Source organism: Apium graveolens, chromosome 3 (genome assembly GCF_009905375.1).
Source record: "Apium graveolens cultivar Ventura chromosome 3, ASM990537v1, whole genome shotgun sequence".
Taxonomy (NCBI): domain Eukaryota; kingdom Viridiplantae; phylum Streptophyta; class Magnoliopsida; order Apiales; family Apiaceae; genus Apium; species Apium graveolens.
The window spans coordinates 261,600,541-261,609,915 of NC_133649.1; positions in this window are offsets into that span (position 1 = coordinate 261,600,541).

Genomic DNA, 9,375 nt, shown 5'->3' on the forward strand with positions numbered 1-9,375 from the left:
TGCTTCAGATATGCTCTTTAATCTCAAGGAACTTTTTGGAGATCAAAATAGGGCTGCTAGGCAAGTAGCCATAAAGGCTTTAATGAACACTCAGATGGCTGAAGGAACACCTGTAAGGGATCATGTTCTCAAGATGATGTCACATCTGAATGAGATAGATATCCTTGGTACTGAACTTGACGGGAAAACCCAGATTGACATTATCCCTATGAGCTTGTCTAAGAGTTTTGAGCAGTTCCGCTTGAATTACAATATGAACAAGAGGCTGTATAGTCTCACGGAACTGCTGACAGAACTTCAGGCAACTGAAGGATTATTTCGGTAGAGTGTTCAAGTGAATGTGGCTGAGAAAGGTTCTTCCTCTAGCCGAAAGGTACAAAGAAGAAGAAAAAGGCTCAGACACAGAAAGTTGTGAAGGCAGTGGGAGTTCAAGGTGGTGTGAAAAAGCCTAAGGGAAAGTGCTTCAGGTGCAAGCAGTCAGGTCACTGGAAATAGGATTGTCCTCTTCCTAAGAAGATAAACAATACTGGTATATCTCTTTATCTAGTTACAGAAACAATTATAGCAGCTATATCTACGAGCACTTGGTGTGTAGATACAGGAGCCACTGATCATGTTTGTAATTCTATGCAGGGGTTCTAGCTATCCAGAATGCTTAGAGATGGTGAGATATACGTGTTCGTGGGAGATGCTATGAAAGTAGCAGTAGTTGCGGTAGGAGTTATTCATTTATCTTTTGGTTCTGATAGGATTTTGGTTTTGAACAATTGTCTTTATGTACCTTCTTTTAGAAGGAATTTAATTTCGATTTCTAAACTTGCTTTGGATGGTTATAATGTTTGTTTGGATCACAATGTTTCTATTATGATGAATAAACGAATTATATGTTACATTGCAAGACAATTTGTATATAATTAATCATGGTCAACCTGCACTACAACTGCAATATAGGGAATTGAACAACACATCTTCTACCACTACTAAAAGAAAGGAACCTTCTAGTTTGAACCAAACATATCTTTGGCACTTGAGATTAGGTCATATTAACTTGAGGAGGATTCAAAGACTGGTAGTAGATGGGCCTTTAAGCTCATTGGCAGCGGAGCCATTTCCAGTTTGTGAATCCTGCTTGGAAGGTAAAATGACTAATAGGCTTTTCAAGGCAAAGGGGAATAGAGCCAAAGAAGTGTTAGAATTGGTTCACTCTGATTTATGTGGACCCATGAATATTCAAGCAAGAGGTGTTTATGAGTATTTCATCACTTTCATTAATGATTATTCTAGATATGGGTACGTTTATTTGTTGCGCCATAAGTCTGAGTGCTTTGATAAGTTCAAAGAGTACAAAGCTAAAACAGAGAAGCGACTTAATAAAAGTATCAAGTCAATACGATCAGATCGTGGTGGTGAATACTTGCTTAGAGAATTTAGGGAATATTTATCAGAAAATGGGATAGAATCCCAGTTAACTGCACCAGGCATACCCCAACAGAACGGTGTAGCAGAGAGAAGGAACCGAACTCTTTTAGAGAATGTTAGATCGATGATAAATTATTCGGATTTACCCAAGTCATTTTGGGGACATGCCTTAGAGACAACAGCTTATCTTCTGAACTTAGTACCTTCTAAGTCGGTTCCTAAAACTCCCTTAGAATTGTGGACCGGGGACAAACCGAGTCTAAGACACATTCAGATATGGGGTTGTCCAACACATGTACTGAAAAAAATGCGACTAAGTTAGAATCTCGTACAGAAGTAAAGTTGTTTGTAGGATACCCCATGGGAACGAAAGGTTATTTATTTTATAGTCCGAAGAATCGGGATGTCATTGTTAGCACCAATGCAAGATTCTTAGAGGAGGACTATATAATGCAAGATTCTCATCTCGATTATGAGATTTAGAAAATGGATGTCAAGACAGCTTTCCTTAATGGAAGTCTTGAAGAAACCATCTATATGCAGCAACCATAGGGATTCATTAAAGAAGGCCAAGAGCATCTTGTATGTAAGCATAAGAGGTCTATTTATGGACTTAAACAAGCTTCTAGGTATTGGAACATTCATTTTGATCAGGCAGTCTAGTCGTATGGTTTTGATCAAAGTCCAAGCGAAGCATGCGTGTATAAGAGATTTGAAGAGATGTGAGGGAAATGCAGTGGTTTTTCTAGTACTATATGTTGATGACATTTTACTCATTGGAAACAATGTTAAGATATTGTTTTCAATAAGGTGAAGCAGCATACATCCTTGGGATCAAAGTTATAAGGGATCGCAAGAAAAGGATGTTGGCTTTATCTCAGGAGCCCTACATAGATGACGTATTGGCTCGTTTTAACATGTAGGACTCCAAGAAGGGTAATTTACCTTTCAGACATGGAATTTCTCTATCAAAGAGTTAGTGGACTTCGACACCTAAGGAGATAGAGAACATGAAGGAAGTTCCTTATGTTTCGGCATGTGGAAGCCTAATGTATGCTATGTTATGTACAAAGCCTGATATCTGCTTTGTCGTGGGCATGGTTAGCCGATACCAGTCAAACCCAGGACATGAACATTGGAGTGCAGTAAAAACAATACTCAAGTACCTGTGAAGGACTAAGGAGTATATGTTAGTTTACAAGTGCTCTGATTTATTTCCTCTGGGATATACTAATTCAGATTTCCAGACAGATAAGGATAAGAGAAAATCCACCTCGGGATGTGTTTTTACTTTAGGAGGTGGAGCCGTAATATGGAGGAGTGCGAAGCAGAAATGCATTGCAGACTCAACCATGAAAGCCGAATATATGGCAGCCTCTGAGGCAGCCGAAGAGGCTACACGGTTCCGAAACTTCCTGCTGGATTTGGATGTGATTCCTAATTTACTACAGGCAAATCACGATTTATTGTGATAATACTGGTGTTGTGGCAAATACCAAGGAACCACGGGCCCATAAGGCAGAAAACACATAGAGCGTAAGTATCACCTTATACGGCGGTTCGTTAAGCGAGGAGATATCATTGTGGCTGATATAGCATCAAAGGATAACCGGGTAGATCCTTTCACGAAGAGCTTACCAGCTATGGCTTTTCAGGAGCACGTGGAAGCGATATGAGTCATATACTTGGTCACATAGTTATATAGTTGGTAATGGATTGCTTGTAATAAACACTGATATACTCAAAGAATATCTTGAGTATAAGTGGGAGATTGTTAGGGTTTATACTGAAATATTCGTTTAAAGTATATACTTTAATAATAAATTATTTAAGAATATTGAATGCATGTTTTCACATAGTCTGTATATTATATATTGTAGACAATCTAGTATCAACTGGGATAGCAGAAGATTAGATTGTCAAACTCCTTATATAATATAATAAAGGTTCACAGTCTAAGTGGTATTAGACAAACCACTAGAACGGCCGAAGTATTATTTAGAAATAGTTTATCTTGACTAATGAATAATACTTGTATACTTTGTGTATATTGAACGGGATCAAAATAGTATAATAATTATTTCTTTTATTTTGACAATAAAAAAGAACTAAGATTCTACTCTCACGCCTTTCTTTTTTCTTTTTGACAATTGCTTAGGTTCTTAATCCAGATGTAGTAATTGACACTTGTATTTAATGCACATGCCTTGATTCATACATTAAGTAATTTATTTTAAATTACAAAATTCATCTATTGGGAAATGACATTATATACAGAGTGGGATATTAACTATAAAGGAAACCGTGTCCGAAAAATATATTCGGGTGATGATGTCCTCTTGAAAGCTCATTAAGATAATTATGCTTTAGTCCTGTAGGCAGATTTGTTCTTGCATAATTATAAGGTTGAGTGGATGATCAAGGATAAAAGATATTGATTAAATTAATTTTCATAAATTAATTTAATTAATGGACATGCGATATCTTAAACATGGGGAATTTATAAGCAATTAATATAGGAGCCGAATTAAATAATTAATTTATGGAATTAGGAAAGGTAGTGCAAATATTAATTCTTAGTGGATTGAATTAATATTTAATGACATTGGGCTTGGACCTGGAATGTCATTAGAACGCCTGACCTAATGGTCCATGATCCCTACTATAACCCTATAAATATTCTCATTCTCCTACAGCTAGGGTTAACACACAAAAAACGAAATCACATCCTAGGGTTTGAGAGAGGCAACCATCTTTCTCAAGGAGCCAGCTAGGGTTTTGGAATTTCGGAGCTTTGGGAGAGGTACTGTAACACCCCCAAATCCGGGGTCGGGGATCCGGGTTGTCACGAGTCCCATTTCCATTAATAATACTTAATCTTAATAATCAACCAACTGCTGCATACTATGACCCCACAATATACACACACACCACAAGTTATAGTCTCAGAGATGAATATCAAAAAATAACACAAGTCATTTTATTCCACAATTATAAGCCATTACACCTCAAAAGGGTTTCTGAATAAATTTATATATTCTTTGCCATTATTAAAATTTATAAGTATACATAAGTCCGGTACATCAAAAGTTGAAAGCCTAGCATATTGGTAGTTCCTACCTCAGCTACAACGACATCAACTCCTATAGGATACTGCGGAACATTTCCTATCCGCTCACGAATTGGGAGCTTGGTCCCGTTCATCTTGTCTATCTGTTATTGTGTGATGAAAGAAGAAAGCAAGGGTGAGCAACAAGCCCACCAAAATAATATGTATAATGATTTACAATATGTGAGCATTCTCATAGTACTCCAGAAAGTCTTGGCCAAGCAGAAATGAACCAAGTTTGATATTTTAATGCTATGAAGTCGCAAAATATTCAGTATATATACACATATATACTTTTCAAAATCTTTGAAATCCTCTGACATGTATAATATACATAGAGTTCCAGTTTATAACTGTATGAAAATATCGTTGCAAGGTGATCTCATATATCTAACCTTGTCTCAACATTTTTCTGAAAATCCTTATCATGCATAAGATAATCATTAACTAGATATAAGTTGAAAAGATGAAGTTACAAGATACTCCAATATACTTATATCTTTTTCGAATACTACATGAACTACCACCGTTCAAGGTATAAATAGTTCATCCCACAGATGAAGTTACAAGAAAGAACTTGTATAGAGTCAATCTCTGAAATATCATCAAAATGAAATGAAGTTACGAGATACTTCATTTGATGAAAACATCATCTTGAAAACTCGACCCTGCCAACACTCAACAATCACCCAACCGTAGCCTTTATATCGAAGTGTTATGGGTAGTGTTGTAGAAATATCCAACTGGATGATATACTCATTACGGGAGTTTGCCAGCTCCAGGAAGACCACTCACGATGATCAGTCACAGTAGTGCAACCCCACCATTTTCTACATGTAGAGGAGAACAGTCGGATTTACTTGTCAACCGAACACTGGACTCCTAAGGAATGGACCATCTTAGCGGAACTTCCGGGCCATTTGGGCCAATATAATAAGGCTGGGCCGGCGCCACTCGACCACTTACGCCACTCCTAGTTCAGATGAAATCCATGACTCTGAAACGTAAAGCTCGTCCCCCCTTTCTCCAAGTAGAAACTTGTTGATACGGCTCCACCAAGAAGTCGTATCTAGATGGAAAGGAAAACTCATTGATATTTCCCAGGCGATGCCTGTTAATGGATTAAGTTATTCCAAGAATTTTATTTCCCGAGTTTGGGTAAGTAATCAAAAACTCTTTTATCAAAACAACAACCTTATTGTGAATATATAAATACATCACGGAGCCGAATCCCTCAGATTTTTAAGCGAGTATTTAAATCCCCTTCGAAAGGATGATCTTAAATTTGAAAACGAGTTTTGGGATCTGCTCTAACTTTCCAAAATAGTTTTGATAAAGTTTGAAAATAATCTCTGGAAATATCTAAAGTAAGAATGATTTGATCGTATCAATCGTTTTCCGAATACTTGGCAAATATCGAAACATTATTCTTTAATAAAATAAAGAATATTATCTAATAAAATAAGCAGAGTCATAAGTCCTCGAATGAATATTCAAACTAATATTCATTTAATAAAATAATATAGAATAAGTTTCATAAGTAGAAACTCTATTCAAATACTTGAACTAGTCTTTGATCGTAATAGGAATCTTATATGAATATCCCAAAAATAATATTCACTTATAATATAAAACTATCGAATAAACCTTATTCGATTAATAGTTTTGAAAATTATATATATATATATAATATACTCGGGAACATCACCTCCCGGTTTAGAAATATGTTAACCTTTGGGTCCCCTATACTAAGGGTATACGCAACTACTGCTTATCTCTAGCATAGGTATTATGCAGTTTATAAGCATTTGGATTGATAATAAAATATCAAGATTTCACAACATGCATATATATACCATATCAACATGATCCAATATATCGCAAGATTTGCTAATAACAACCATGCACTTATCTCAAGATAATGCGTCAATATATTTACATCACAACAGTATAACGGGTAGAAAACTTGCCTGAGTGCTCCGGGGTAGACTTAAGCTTAGAGTGGGTCCGGTAACATATGAATAACAACATAAGCCGGAATTAAACCACGGTCGCTTAAGAAACTAGACTTTATCCACTTAGACCCTAACATTCGCTTATACGCTTAACGATTCACATAAGGTCGCTCGAGTAACCTCGGCTCCACCATTTTTATAAAATTAACCGTTATGAATTTTAAGGCGACTCTTTCAAGAATACTCTAAAAACTTCCTAACCCACCTTACATAATTGTTTCGTAATCCAATTAGTCTTTTAGGGGCCTTAAACAAGGTTTCAAAGTAAAGTGAGGGGTAAAGGTTCGTTCGCGAAACTGCCGTTACTTAAAATAGTCGTTTATCCTAAACCGTACATCGAAACCGAGCGAACCACATATCATAACGAAGCTTACGACACGCTCTAGCTAATAATGGCAATATTACAGATTGATCAGTGAGTTATGTGGTCCGAGATTCATGTACAACAGTCTAAGGAAAATGGGCATTACGACGGCTATGTTTACGAGTTTTCCAAGTTTCTCACTACACCAAAACCTCACCAAACAACCCACAATTATTAACCCATCAAAACCTCAACTAAATAATACTATACCAGTCCTTATTCTCCACATTCTTCATCTCAGCCAACCACAATCAAGTTCTATTAACTATACCAAGATTTATTCACCAAATCACTCCAAATTCAAATCAAACTACTAATAATCAAAGATCATGCTTCTCATTTAGAAAACCAACCATCAAACTCACTAATAATCAAAGTAAAGTCTAGGGTTTGAATTTTATACCTTTCTTGGGAGGTGTTAAGTTGCTAGGAAGCCTTAGGGAGCCTCCTACAAGCTTGATCTTTCCAAAGAAATCAAGAACACAAAGTTAGGCTTTGAAGTTTCTAAAAGTCCGATTGAAAGAACTATAAAAATGAGGGTGTTACCATGCTTATTTTTACTAGACTTGTGAACAAGAGTTGTAGGCCATCTCAATACCTTTCCAACGAGATATAGAACACGACATTTGAGTGAGTATTGAAGGAGATATGGCAGTTTGAAGTTGCTGGGTTTGTTTTGGCCGAGAGCTTTGTTCTTGGAAGCAAAAGTCAACTCTCCTTCTTTTTGTTTTAAGAAATAATGCTTGGTTGCTCCTCTTTTTGTCTTAGCAAATGATTTAAATTTTTTACCATGGTTAATTTTGCATGGTCCAAAATCAACCAACAAAACAAAATCCCTTTGTCATGCTTATGTCATCAAGCTTGTGTCATCTTTTTACACTTGTCTTCCCTTTATGGTGTGATGACATTATCACCCACTAACCTCTTTGGTTAACCCTTAATTACTTGGCTAATGACCGCTTATCTGTTATACGGTTGGCTTAACTTTCATTCTCGTTCATCGTATGAGGGATCATATCCGGGATCTTATTACTTGGGTTCCCCTAAACCTTTTTTAATATTTTATATTCTTTTTATGATCCTCTCTTATAATCCTTGAATTTAAATCCTTTTAATCATGTTACATTATACTCAATTCTTTTGGTATCTGGTGGATTTTCAGGGAAAAATCAAACTGTTCGAATTTTGATTCTGACGATCTTTACATACACTCATTTACTTTAAGGAATACTAATACGATCTTAGAATTTCCATAACAGTACTCCTATATAGCGTGGTCAGATAATTTTCCTTAATCAGCATCATCAGCAAAAAGTTACTATTCATCAGTGTGTTTCAAAAATTCCAAAAATTGGGGTTATTAAAGTCTCCCCTCCTTAAAAGGATTCCGTCCCGGAATCAGATAGAAAACAGTTGGGGATGCTTTTCTAGCATTGCGCTTTCTAACTCTCAAGTCAATTTTTTTTCCATATTGTGGTTTTACCACAAAACTCTAACTAGTTTGATAACCCTGTTCCTAAGCACTTGCTCCTTTCAATCCATAACCCTTACTGGATGCTCCATATAGGTCAAGTCTGGTTGCATGTCCATGCGCTCGTATTCTCCTATATGTCCGACATTCGGATTATGCTTCCTTAATATTGATACGTGGAACACGTTATGAACTTGCCGCAGTTTCGGGGGTAGGGCTAGTTCATTTGATAACTTCCCAATTTATCGTAATATATCCAATGGTCCAACAAATCATGGACTTAGCTTTCCTTTCTTTCCGAACCTCATCAATCCTTTCCGAGGGTTTCCAAGGGGATACCTTTAACAACACTAGGTCCCCCTATTTCATACTTTTTGTCCTTTCGAGTCAAATCAACATGCTTCTTCTATCCATCCCGGGGTTGCTACCAGCTGTCCTCTGATTAGATCCACTATGTCTTTGGTCCTTTGGACCACTTCGGATCTGAGCATCTTGCGCTCTCCAACTTCATTCTGATACAAGGGAGATCAGTAGTTTTTTTTTGTACAGAGCCTCGTAAGGTGACATTCTGACACTGTCATATCATCTATCGTCGTAAGAAAACTCAATCCGTGATAAATGATCATTCCAAATTCTTTCAAGTCTATTGCACAGACTCTCATCATAGGTTCTAGCACTATAGCTTTTGCTTCTCAATACTCCTTCTTTTCTTGTTCGTAAGCATTACTATTTTCCTTACCAAATTTTATACTGATTACACTTTTGCTCGTTAGCGTTCTATAACCTTTTAATAATCGTGTCAACCTTAGTATCACGAACGCGTTAGAATCGGAATACCACCGTAGTGGTACCACTTCATCTCTAGCTGCCTCCATTTTCAAAAGCTTGGTCCTTCATATATAAGTAAAAGAATTTATTGGGAGATCACTATGATCATAAACACTTGTTACATCGCATAGTTAGTACAGAAGGTGGCCAGCCTTTAGTACTTGACAAG